This window comes from Chelmon rostratus, chromosome 13 (genome assembly GCF_017976325.1).
Source record: "Chelmon rostratus isolate fCheRos1 chromosome 13, fCheRos1.pri, whole genome shotgun sequence".
Taxonomy (NCBI): domain Eukaryota; kingdom Metazoa; phylum Chordata; class Actinopteri; order Chaetodontiformes; family Chaetodontidae; genus Chelmon; species Chelmon rostratus.
The window spans coordinates 1,671,517-1,683,650 of NC_055670.1; the positions used below are offsets into that span (position 1 = coordinate 1,671,517).

At 41.4% G+C, this 12,134-nt stretch overlaps 1 long non-coding RNA gene and 1 pseudogene across 1 annotated transcript; one reads left to right on the forward strand and one right to left on the reverse strand.

Annotated features, from left to right (window-relative positions):
- Positions 1-3,435: 3,435 nt before the first annotated feature.
- On the reverse strand, positions 3,436-4,899 carry LOC121615834 (annotated as a pseudogene).
- Positions 4,900-7,305: 2,406 nt separating this feature from the next.
- On the forward strand, positions 7,306-11,624 carry LOC121616570. The gene is made up of 7 exons (XR_006007310.1): positions 7,306-7,426; positions 7,620-7,706; positions 7,918-8,095; positions 8,771-8,949; positions 9,035-9,399; positions 9,579-9,775; positions 10,997-11,624. It is a non-coding gene; the product is annotated as an uncharacterized LOC121616570 (long non-coding RNA).
- The last annotated feature ends 510 nt before the right edge of the window (positions 11,625-12,134 follow it).

Below are 12,134 nucleotides of genomic sequence, written 5' to 3' on the forward strand. Positions count from 1 at the left end.
CCTGTTTCTTGGGTTTGGTTTTGTGGGGTTGCAGGTGGAGGTGAAGGTGTAAAAGTGCAGTGCGCAGTGGTTCACAGTTCTCACAGTCTCTCACTCCAGTGAGGGGCTGCTGGGGGTGATAGCTCTGACAGCTCTGGGGAAGAAGCTGTCCCCCAGTCTGTTAGTGGTGGTGCGGATGTTCCTGTACCTCTTTCTTGATGGTCGCGGTACAAACAGTCTGTGGCCCGGATGGCTGGGGTCCGTGGCGATGGATCTTGCCCTCTTCCTGACCCAGCCTTCATATTTAGAGTAAAGGTCAGGAAGGGGGCAGCCCACGATGCCCTGTGCAGTTTTAACCACCCGTGCCAGTTGTTTCCTCTCCTGTGACGTGCAGCTGCCATACCACACTGTCACACTAAGGCAGAGGATGCTTTCAATTGTGGCCCTGTAGAAGTTGATGAGCAACCGAGAGGAGAGTCCAGCATGTTTCAGTTTCCTGAGGAAGAAGAGCCTTTGTTGTGCCTTCTTCACCATGCGGGAGGTGTTCATGGACCAGGAAAGATCAGATGTGATGTGGAGGCCCAGGAACATGATGTTGTCCACACGCTCCACCACTTCTCGTCCATGAGGAGGGGGGTGTGATCCGTCTTCCTGGACCTCCTGAAATCCACAATGACCTCCTTGGTCTTCCCTGTGTTCAGCACCAGGTTGTTGGCTGAACACCACTGGGTGAGCTGGTGTATCTCCTCTCTGTAGTGGGTCTCCTTGTTATCTGAGATGAGACCCACTACTGTAGTGTCATCCGAAACTTCACGACTGTGTTGGTGAGGTGGATGGCAGCACAGTCGCGAGTAAACAGGGTGAAGAGGGCTGGGCTGAGCACACAACCCTGTGGCGTGCCCGTGCTGAGGACCAGAGGGGATGATGTAGTGTTCCCTATTCTCACCACCTGAGGCCTGTTGGTGAGAAAGTCTCTGATCCAGTGGCACAGAGAAACAAACAAAAAACTACGAGCCGCTGCGTCTGCACGCGCCGCCATCTTGGTTTGAGTATGTGCTTTCTCTATGTCTGACGTCGCTGCTGTTACACTACAATAACATGCTTGGATTATGAATTCTATTCAGCTATTTTCTTCAGGCATTATGATCATGTGAGTAGAGCAAAAGCAAATGCCTTCTACAAGGATTCAGCTCAAACCTCCTACATATTATTTTGTTAGACTGTTCTCAAGTCCGCTGTATAACCTGCATGATTCACGTTTAGGCTGAGCAACATTTCACAGATTACATGAAGTACATGCATGAAGAAATGCATGAATTTCGATGCATCCGCAAAACATTTAATAGAATTTGACCCTTCATGTTTTGGTACGGATGTTATCTTCATGTTAAGCATATGCCAGTCATTTACTTTTCTCAGATCAATAAAGAAAACTGCTATCCAAAAAGAACATACCTCATGCAGTTAAGTAATAAAGTGAAGCAACGAGCTCCATTAGGTGTCTCAACAGCACGTCCTCACATCATATAACTGTGAATGAAAGCACAGAAACTATAATTATGCAGTCTATTTACAGCCTATCAGCATCATACACTGGCAAAGAAATACAGGAATCAACCTAAATGTTTTACAGTATATGTTTAACAGTAGCTTGGAATATAGTGTGAGCAGAGCAACTGTCCCTCTAGAACAAAGTATCGCTGAAAACTACTGTCTGAAACTACACAAAGCAGTTTGATACTTGAAATGAAGGCTGGGATTGATCTTATTTGAAACAATCACTGCACCTTGCAGTGAGGTTGCTCCAGCCGCTGGTTTATATTGGCAGCAGCAGGAGCTGGGTTGGGATGTTTGCCTGTGAGTCAGCGTGGCGTTCATGGTTTCATGTATGTTTCAGTGCAGAAAACTGTCCACGCTTTTCCACAGCTTTATATTCAGGGCCTGTTGTGTTTTACAGCCAAATATGAGTTCAACTTCTGAAGTGCACATCTTTTCAGCATTCAAAATATTCAATATTTTTGTCAGAGGAAATATGCAACCCTAAATTTATTTATTTCCCAAAGGAGTCAGATTACCTCGTGACTGTGAGATGGAGAAAAATCTAGAATGATTCTAAACTCCATGTCTTACATTGACAAGAGCACTCTCCAGAAGTATAGTTCTGCCTTGTTCTTTTACCCATCACTGTCTGGGATTTAAGAGGAGCAAAGAGTGTTTAGCTAAAGCCATTTCGCCTTTCAGTTTGAAAATTAGCGTACAGACTAGTGGTCGTGCATTGTTTTCATGCCAAAACTGAAAATCTACAAGCAATTGACAAAAACCTAGTTTGAATAAATTTCCCATGAGCTCATATTTGGAATATGTGTTCGGCAGATACTTTATTCTGAGTCTACCGATGCATTAACGAATAACAGGAGAGACAAATGGGCAGATGAACTGGATGCTTAGTGCAATAAACTATATTCATGTAGGTCAGTGTCATGTACAAGCCATTTTGTTTTGTCTGTTTTTGTGCATTTAATGAAATCAAATTACTGCTGAATTTGAAGAAATGGATTTGTGTGGCCCAACTTGGTCAAAATTACAACAAAATCAAATAAAAACTTTTACAACACTTGTGAATGTGTTATGTTTTGGTGAATCAGTCATGTTTTCTTGATGTATCTTCATCACTCTTCCCATATTATGTTTCCTCTTCCAATTTTAGTTTGATAAGTTTCTAAATTCATTCCCTGATTTTCATACAGAGTCGTTCATTATTCAGAAGAAATGGAGTCTAGCAACAGCAGAGTCACGTATTCTTAAACACCACCCTATTTTAAACCAGACCAGTGTCGAGCCTCGCTTCTTCCCAGGCAGTTCCCAAGTCAAGATTAAAGTATGCCTTTGATTGATAAAAGATCTGCAAGTGGTGCACTGTAACACCTGCTGTTGTAAAAGTCATTTGGTTGGTAACATTCAGGTAATTTGAAATTTACAGTGGTTTGTCATTTCAGCCTGGTGTGGAGTTCAAACATCTGTTGAACTCCACTGCCCCCAAGTGACTAAAGTGAGCTGAGCAGCAAGACCATCTACAGTCAGAACATTTTAGATCTGAGTGAGAACCAAGTTAATATCAACTGATCTAAGGCAGATATGTTATTTAAAGATGTTTATCTGTGGCTTGGAGTGCAATGTTAGCAGAGTATCTGTCCTTTTACAACAAGGTATCACTAAAACTAAAGCCATGTGAAACTACACAAACCAGTTTGATACTGCCCAAGATAGCAGCTGCCCTTAGCATTAAACTACAGAAACAGAAGATTCTGCACTTCTATTTAAAATGCTCTCAAATAGTACTTCTGCCCTATGGAAAAAGTGTTGAAAGTAAACAGTACTGCAGTCAATGAACAAACTTTATTTTTCAAATCAACAGAGGCACAGATCAGAGATCAATACATTGGAATGCATGCCTGCTCAATACTCCTCTCCTTCATCATCCTCTCCAACACTATCAGCTCCAACCTCCTCATAATCCTTCTCCAGAGCTGCCATGTCCTCTCTGGCCTCGGAGAACTCTCCCTCCTCCATACCCTCACCCACATACCAGTGAACAAAGGCACGCTTAGCGTACATCAGATCAAACTTGTGGTCAAGCCGAGCCCAGGCCTCTGCAATAGCAGTGGTGTTGCTCAGCATGTACACGGCCCTCTGGACCATGGCCAGGTCTCCACCGGGAACTACAGTGGGCGGTTGGTAGTTGATGCCAACCTTGAAACCAGTGGGGCACCAGTCCACAAAATGGATGGTGCGCTTGGCCTTGATGGTGGCAATGGCAGCATTCACATCTTTGGGCACCACATCACCACGATACAAAAGGCAACAAGCCATGTATTTGCCGTGGCGAGGGTCACATTTCACCATCTGATTGGCTGGCTCAAAGCAGGCGCTGGTGATTTCTGACACCGTTAATTGCTCATGGTAAGCCTTTTCAGCAGAGATGACAGGGGCATAGGTGGCCAGAGGGAAGTGGATATGGGGATATGGCACCAAGTTGGTCTGGAACTCTGTCAGATCAACATTGAGGGCACCATCAAACGAAGGGAAGCAGTGATGGAGGGCACAATCTGACTGATCAACCTGTTCAGGTTGGTGTAAGTGGGACGCTCGACGTCGAGGTTCCTACGGCAGATATCGTAGATGGCCTCGTTGTCCACCATGAAGGCACAGTCAGAGTGCTCCAGGGTGGTGTGGGTGGTCAGGATGGAGTTGTAGGGCTCCACCACAGCGGTGGACACCTGTGGAGCTGGGTAGATGGAGAACTCCAGCTTGGACTTCTTGCCGTAGTCCACAGGCAGACGCTCCATCAGCAGGGAGGTGAAACCAGAGCCGGTGCCACCTTCGAAGCTGTGGAAGACCAGGAATCCCTGAAGGCCAGTGCACTGGTCAGCCTGAGGACAGAGAGGGAGACACAATGATCACACATCAGATACAGTTCTGTCTTTTCATTTCATATTCAGGACCAAAAGCTGCTCTGAATGTACCCACCAGTTTGCGGATCCTCTCCAGCACCAGGTCGATGATCTCTGCCAATGGTGTAGTGTCCACGGGCGTAGTTATTGGCAGCATCCTCCTTTCCAGTGATCAGCTGCTCAGGATGGAACAGCTGGCGGTAGGTCCCAGTGCGCACCTCATCTAAGGGGAAGTACCGTACATTATAGGTGGGTTTGACTGGCTGGGGGATTTTTAAGAAGATCTCCCCTCCACCCTCAATATTTATTATAATTTATATTTCATGAGTTTACTGATGACAGTGGGCTCCAGATCCACAAAAACAGCTCTGTGAACATGCTTTCCAACTCCTGTCTCACTGAAGAAGGTGTTGGAGGAATCATCTCCTCCTCCGATGGTCTTGTCACTGGGCATCTGTCCGTCTGGCTGGATCCCATGTTCCAGAGAGTAAAGCTCCCAGCAGGCATTGCCAATCTGGTCACCAGCCTGACCCACGTGTAATGAGATACACTCACGCTGTGGAAAGAGGTGTGAGAAAGTTTAGGAATTAAAAAAACACACTTGGCTGGCTGAAAAGCTATCTTTAAAAGCTCTTGTAACATCTGTAACAAACTTAATTTGACGCTGAAGGCTACTCATCACATGGTGAGAACTTCTCTACAGCCAATGTAATATCTATGGAGGAGGCTTTTAAAAAACGGCTCTTTGTAAAGAACCAGATCATCATGACTGAGGTCACCTGATGAAATGTTGCACATTCAGCTATGGATTTGCGTAACAGAAAACCCCTTAATAAAAAATTAATCACAAAAAGGCTGATTATTCAGGCATACAGTGCGCTTAAGGAAGAACATCATGTGTTGTTATTACGTATTATGTATATCATTTTTACTGCTCGCTATTTTGATATTTTATTATGTATAGTTTGTTCTTTATAGTCTTATTTCACCATTTTTCACTTATTTCACTGTGTGTAATGCTGCTGCTGCTGCTGCACTGCAATTTCCCAGCTTGGGATAAATAAAGTCTATCTATCTATCTATCTATCTATCTATCTATCTATCGAGAGCAAAAACTTCTGTGGTGGAACAACAAACCAACTGTAACGTTAGCTAAAGATTTACACCGGCGCCAACAAGACGTGAAAGATTCAGTTCAAAAGGCCCAGCGGGCTTTGAGTGAATAGGCTTGAAAAGCCTGTGGTTGCAGTTTCATAAAGGCCAGGCCGCTTCAAACAGGAATGTTTCGGGCTGAAAACACATTGACCTCCACCAACTGGGTCGATGCGCAGACACGAAAACCGGTAATTGGCAGCTCAGACTGAACTTCAGTTTGGGCTGTGCCCTGTGGAGTCAACTTACACTAAAATGACTAAAGTTACACTTAAAACGACCCACTGACGGTGGAGTTTGGTGAACAGTCTTTCAACTCAAACGTTTTATGTGTTTATTTTAAACAAAGCTCAAATGCAGACCGTTAATGGTGCTTATTTAAATTAATAACGGTCGACGGTTAAACTGTGTAATTGTTAAACTGCGCTGCCGCCTGACGACACACTTAATTAAAAATTGCGAGGGGTCAAATCTTTTACATATATATGATCTAATGCTTTTCTTCTTCTTTTTGGCCGCAGGATTCAGTTATTAAAAACTATTTTATTGTTATTTTTAATATCTGTATCCTGCTTTGTCCTAAATGCATTTTTTTTTTTTTTTTTTTTTTACGGTTTTTAAGGTACCACTACGTTTACAATGCCATCTTATATTAGTGTAATATCTTTTTGTCTTATTGTGAAAGTATCCTAGTCCTTCCCCCCACGGCTAGCGACACCTGTTGCCGGAAGCATTCTGCCCTTCTCCTTCTACTTGGTAAGATGTGTGGTTTTTCTCTGAGTTCTTCACACGGTTAAAATGTTAAAGCGATGATTAACAGCGGTCTCATTATTAAACACAAGACTATGAAAACGACCTTCTAACTTGTGAAGGGAACAATAGCAACTTTTGTCTGGCTAGCTGAAGACAGCTATGTGTATGCTAATAGTGACTGTGCATACAGTAACGCCGCATCACCAAAGAGTAACGTTATGTTATGCAATAACAGGAGGCATAATGTCTCATTAGGCCTCCTTAAACACTGTGTATTGTTTTAGAAAAAATCTTTTGTATTCATTCAAAAGATGGGAAAATCATGGTCCAATGGTCCTGTATCTGTCTGTATAACTATGGACAGATATACCATTGACCGCCAGAATCCCCAATACAAAGAGGGGAGGCGAATGGCTGCTGAACTGAGGCATGACCAGATTCTCGCTGAAGCCAGGGTTCGTGTTTACATCATACTTTACTTGACATGTAGGTGACGAATTATATTAAATGTTAGTAGAAATGTGAGTGCGTAAGATTTTATACTTTTTTTATTAAACAAGGCAGTTGAGTAGTTAACATCCAAGCATGCTTATGACATGTTTAGACATGATGAAAAAGGCCCAGATGATGCTGTCTTTGTATCAGCAGTTAATAATATGTGCTCTTAGATCTATGGAGAAGACTTCAGTAAACAAATGAAGAAACTGATGCCAAATGCAGACCTTTCATGACTGCAGTGCTTCTGCATTAGTGAAATATGTATGCAAAACATTGAAGAGCAAGTTTTCCAAATGTAACTGTCCTTAACTACAGAGGGGGATACATATTAGGTATATTATGGTAAGGGTCAGATAGTGTATAAATCCCTCAATGCAATAGATGTTGGGGTTTGCTTTAATTTGTCACCTGTTTTTGATTCTAGTACCTTTAACCACATCGGTTTGACAAGACTGTTATTTATTAACACATAGAAAGCAGCTCAGATCAGGAAACGGGCATGCTCTGGAAGAGACTCTCTATCAAAAAGGACGAGGCAAGGACAAGGCAAGCCCAGGGGGGGTGTGGTGGTCGACGCAGAGCCTCAGCTACAGGTTATTTGTATAAATTGTTGATGTATCGAAAAGTAGATAACATTTTTTTCAGTGGCATTACAGTAAATGTCAAGCAAGTCTTTCATGTGAATATAGTGTGTCTGATTGTATTTTATTGTTAATTAATATTTACATAGAAAAATCACAATTGCAGTCCTAATCCATTCTTATTCTTCTATGTGCTTATTTACAGTGTCACAGCCTCCAATCGAGTGCTCCCTGTCATCCAGTGTGGAACATCTGCCTAGTTTACCCTCAGCAAGTCCTTTGATGACATTTGGTAAATCACAGTGATGAAAGAATTTTAAATCTTCAAATCTCCATGTATAACTGAATTTAAGATTGAAACAAACCTTAACACTTGCACTTGAATATGAACACTAATGATTAGAGCCAGTTTCATAGTGAAAATATGTGTATACTGTGTGTATGTTGATTAATTATTTTAATGGTTGTTATTTAAATAACTGAAGTTGATATTTTCTTTACAGAGAAAAATATGGAGAGTCTCTCTGCTATTTTAGCATCATGCCATTCTGGTGAGCCTCGTCAGCAGAAAGCCTCAGAACTCTGGAAAGCGTGGAGACCACACAACCTCCAATGCCTCATAGAGAAAGAGGCTGTTGGTCATCCTCTGTGCTGCCTCTGCAGTGAGCCTGCTGTCATTCGGTTGGTATTCTTTTGCTGGTAGAAAACAATAAAATTTCAGAAGGGGAACTGTCAGGGACTAAACCCTGAGACACATATCCCAATTTAATAAAACTTTGTATCTCACCTAATTCAGAATATCTTAAATTGAATTTATAGTACTTATCACTAGGGGTGTCAACGTTTACAATTTTTTCTATTCATGTACACGGGCCTGCTAAACGTGTACCCATTTACACGTCAGGGATTAATGATTTCTTTCTATCGCAGTTACGCTGTAACCACTATAGAGGGTTCTGTCTCCATTCAAATACCTCCTAATCCAGCCATTCCAGTCGTTATCAGACAAAAACGTTATTCAACGTTATTGAAATGTTTATTCAAAGTGAAATCGTCCTGACATCCTGAGGGATTTTAGTTTATTTCAGTGGACTCCTGATTTAAAGGACCTCATTAGGAGTGGATATTGGCCAGCCTCTCTTAATGTGTGTACTTTGTACACGCTGGACCTTCTTAGCTACTTTAAGGAACTGAAGGTCATTTCTCCTGGTTTTGCCAGACAGGCCTTCGCAATGTTGCTGGAGCATCGCACAGTGTGGAGGAAGAGTACTTTTATTTGTTCCAAACCATATAAAAAAACTTTATTTACATAAGCAGACAACATTACAAAAATGTATAATTCTCTGTATCTTCTAGTCTGGACATATCAATGGAGATGCACTGCAGCGCAGTTTCTTAGAGTTTTCATACTCTTCGTTTGAGGAAAATCAACAGTGCTGTGGTGCTGATTTCACCTGCCCAGCCTGCACACCTGAAATGTTGGCTGTTTCTGCAGATGGAAACAGAAAGCTATATCGCTTTGGCCAAAGTGGAAGGTAATTTTTTTTCTACTGTGTTTTTAGTGATTAATTGATATTCCCATGTGTTTAATGGATCTGTCTATTTTTCTTTCTTATTCAGCTCTGATGACCCTGCCTTTTTTGAGGGCCTCTTTGTGGCAAAAGACAGTGAAGTGTCCACATTTACCGAGACCATCCAAAAAGCAGTGAAAAATGCAAGTGTTATTGATAATGTGACAAAATAGCTGTATTACTGAAATTTTACCAAAACTGAATTGAGAGAAACACTGGCCTATATAGCAGACCCAATTGCATTCATTTTACTGTGTTCAGCAAACATCACGATAAAGAAGAGACTGTACGACCAGGTGATGCTAACAATGCGACTGCAAGAGGAGAAGAACATTTTGGTGCTGGAGATGGCACAACATTGCACATGGTTGCAGAAGCAGGCAGAGGAGCTTGAGAACAAGGTGGCTGAGAATGGTAAGTTAAAACAAAAAGGTATTTATTGAAAGCATGGCTTTTAAGATTTCAAGATTAAAAGAAGTAAGCCGAAGTCAGTGAACAAGTTCCCGGAACCAGGAAGTAGTTCCTGCAGTGGGAACACAGCTTTATTTTGTAGTGGATCTATAATGTGATGTCTTGTGTCCTTTGAAATTTAGAAAAGGGCAACAAAGGACTTTGCTGTATCTTAAAAAAACAACTATCCGAGGTGTCAGAGCAGCTGCAAGTGGTCCTCCAACAGTACATGACTGCTTTAGGTCCTGAGGCCTCTGCCCATCTTCATGTTGAGGACGAGGTTCAAAGTGCCCTCAGCAGTCCAGACACCAGTGACGATGAAGAGGATATCACAATTTAGGTAATTTACTTAAGTAATTTAGTAAAGTATGAACTGTATACTAGTGTTTGTTTTGCAAAACCATTCCTGCAACTCTTTTTCCACACGGATTACTGTATGTGTATGTAAGTACATACACATACATTATGTCACATAGTGACAGTAATAAAGTGACTAATGCCGGGGTGGAGGGTTAGCTCAGTTGGTACCTGCAGCCTATTTGCTGCATGTCATTCCCTTTCTCTCCCCCCTTTCCTGTCATGTCTTCAGCTGTCCTATAAAAAAAGGCAAAAGCCAAACATAAACCAAGATCTTAAAACATTCTAGTGTAATTTAGGCAACTTTAAACCTGGCTTAAACTGCCCTTTCATTCAAAAGTGCAAACTCAAAACTGAAATTACTCTGAGTTAAATTAAACAAATGTCAGATAAATCAAATTGGTCAGGAGGCAGTCCTTTTCCTCACTTCTCCAGGTCTTCTTTGCTGAGATTTTATTGAACTTAACCCATTTCCAACATCCAGTATATTAACTGTCCTTTAATTCCGCACAGCAAATTCAAAAAGTAAATGTCTCTAACTTAAATTAAAGGAGGTGTCAAATACTTCTACCAAAAAGCAAAAACGTTTCTTTAATGTTAAAACTTTGAGGGGTATTATTGCCTTGTGCTCATTTATGTTTGGCTGTGTTACGGAAAGAAGTGGGCTAGGAATAGTTAGCAAGCTAGAAGTAGCTAGCTTTGTAAGCAAACTATAACTTGTGAAAATTAGACATTTAGACAACATTATAGCCTAGCCTTTATGATAGTAAACCTGATCACTAACCTGTAGAAACTGATTCAAGAATCATGTTTAGAGTTTCTTCTGCACTATAGATTCTGTTGCTTCTTGAGGCAGCCACCGTCATGAAAGCATGTTAAATTGCCCAAGTCAGACATTTTATCCTAAAGAATTAAAAATGTTGACTAAGGCAAAAATTAAAATGGCCAAAGTCACCCTCTTGACAGAGGCCATTGTCCTATATGGCATAAAGAGCATGATCCTTTTAACTAAGAAGGCGATTTTACCAGAGATGATTTAGGCGAAAAACTCATTTTCATCAAAAAAGGCAGTCAATTTCTCCCAGTTCCTGGAAAAGGTCCTCCTCCTCTGGATCTGAGAGAGAAAGCATTCCTGTATTTCTTAATGATTTATATTGCTTGTTCATTCTTGACTTCACCTTCTCTTACCATGTTCTTCTCCCAGATTGATGCTGCAGGACAGACTGTGGTGAAGGACATGGACTTGGATCTGCCTGCCTCCCACTCTACACCTGCCCTGCTGCTGCAATCAAGCCACCTGGTTTCCATCAGCTCATTACCAAATCTGCACTTATGGTGCATTCCAGACAACCTGTAACTCGTTTTCTATTTCATATATGGTCACCATGCCACCGTATCCATGGGTTTCGTATGACGTCACACAGTGGTCATGGCGCCATCTTTCGGACTACACGTCAACCTGTCATCTATATTCTATATATATGTTTCATCAATATACAGTCTTATCTTCATGTACTGTAATCCAGGGGTGTGTTGGGGCGACACTGGGGCTTTGTGAAGGCTTCACCTTCGACACAAATAGTAAATAATAGGTTCACTAGATCACAACATGTTGTTTCAAATATTATGTTGACATTACTGATGAAACTTAGTCGGCTAAACTAAGTTTAATTGTCAGTTTTCTGACATGACTAGTTGCAGTCAGACTCAAACCCCACTTCTTTCCAGGAAAAGGGAGATAACGGCAGCAAATCTACTCTTTTTTTGAGAGTAGTAATGGGAGAGAGTACTTCCTGTGATTTCTTGTAAAGTGAAAGCCTTTCACTTCTGGTTACTCCTGCTTTTGGTCACTGTCTTCAATAAAACACTGAAAAAAGAAGTCATGTGTTCTTAGATGTCATACTATTTATTGAGTACTGTACAGTACTTCACTATCAACATCTAAAATTTCTGGACTATATGCATCTCCCTCCTTAATGCATAACATGTTATGTGGCACAGGCCTATACTGTTTAAAAAAAAATGTCATGTCATGGTCATTTTTTAAGATATGTGTGCAAAACTTACAGTGCACACAAAAAAGTACTGGCAATACAATATGCTATAAGCCTGATAAGCTAGGACCATCCTGTCAGTCTGGGGAAAGGGGTATACAGAGACTATAAACAGCCATATTAAATCAATGGGGGAATATGCAAAAGAAACATTTACAGATTATGGGAGAAAACTGGGTCTTAATTGGTCCAAATTGAAAAGTCTGACTGAGCATAAGGTATACATCAATATCATGACCACATTTGACCACTAAATACCCTTTAAAATACGTTTGTCTGATTTTTATC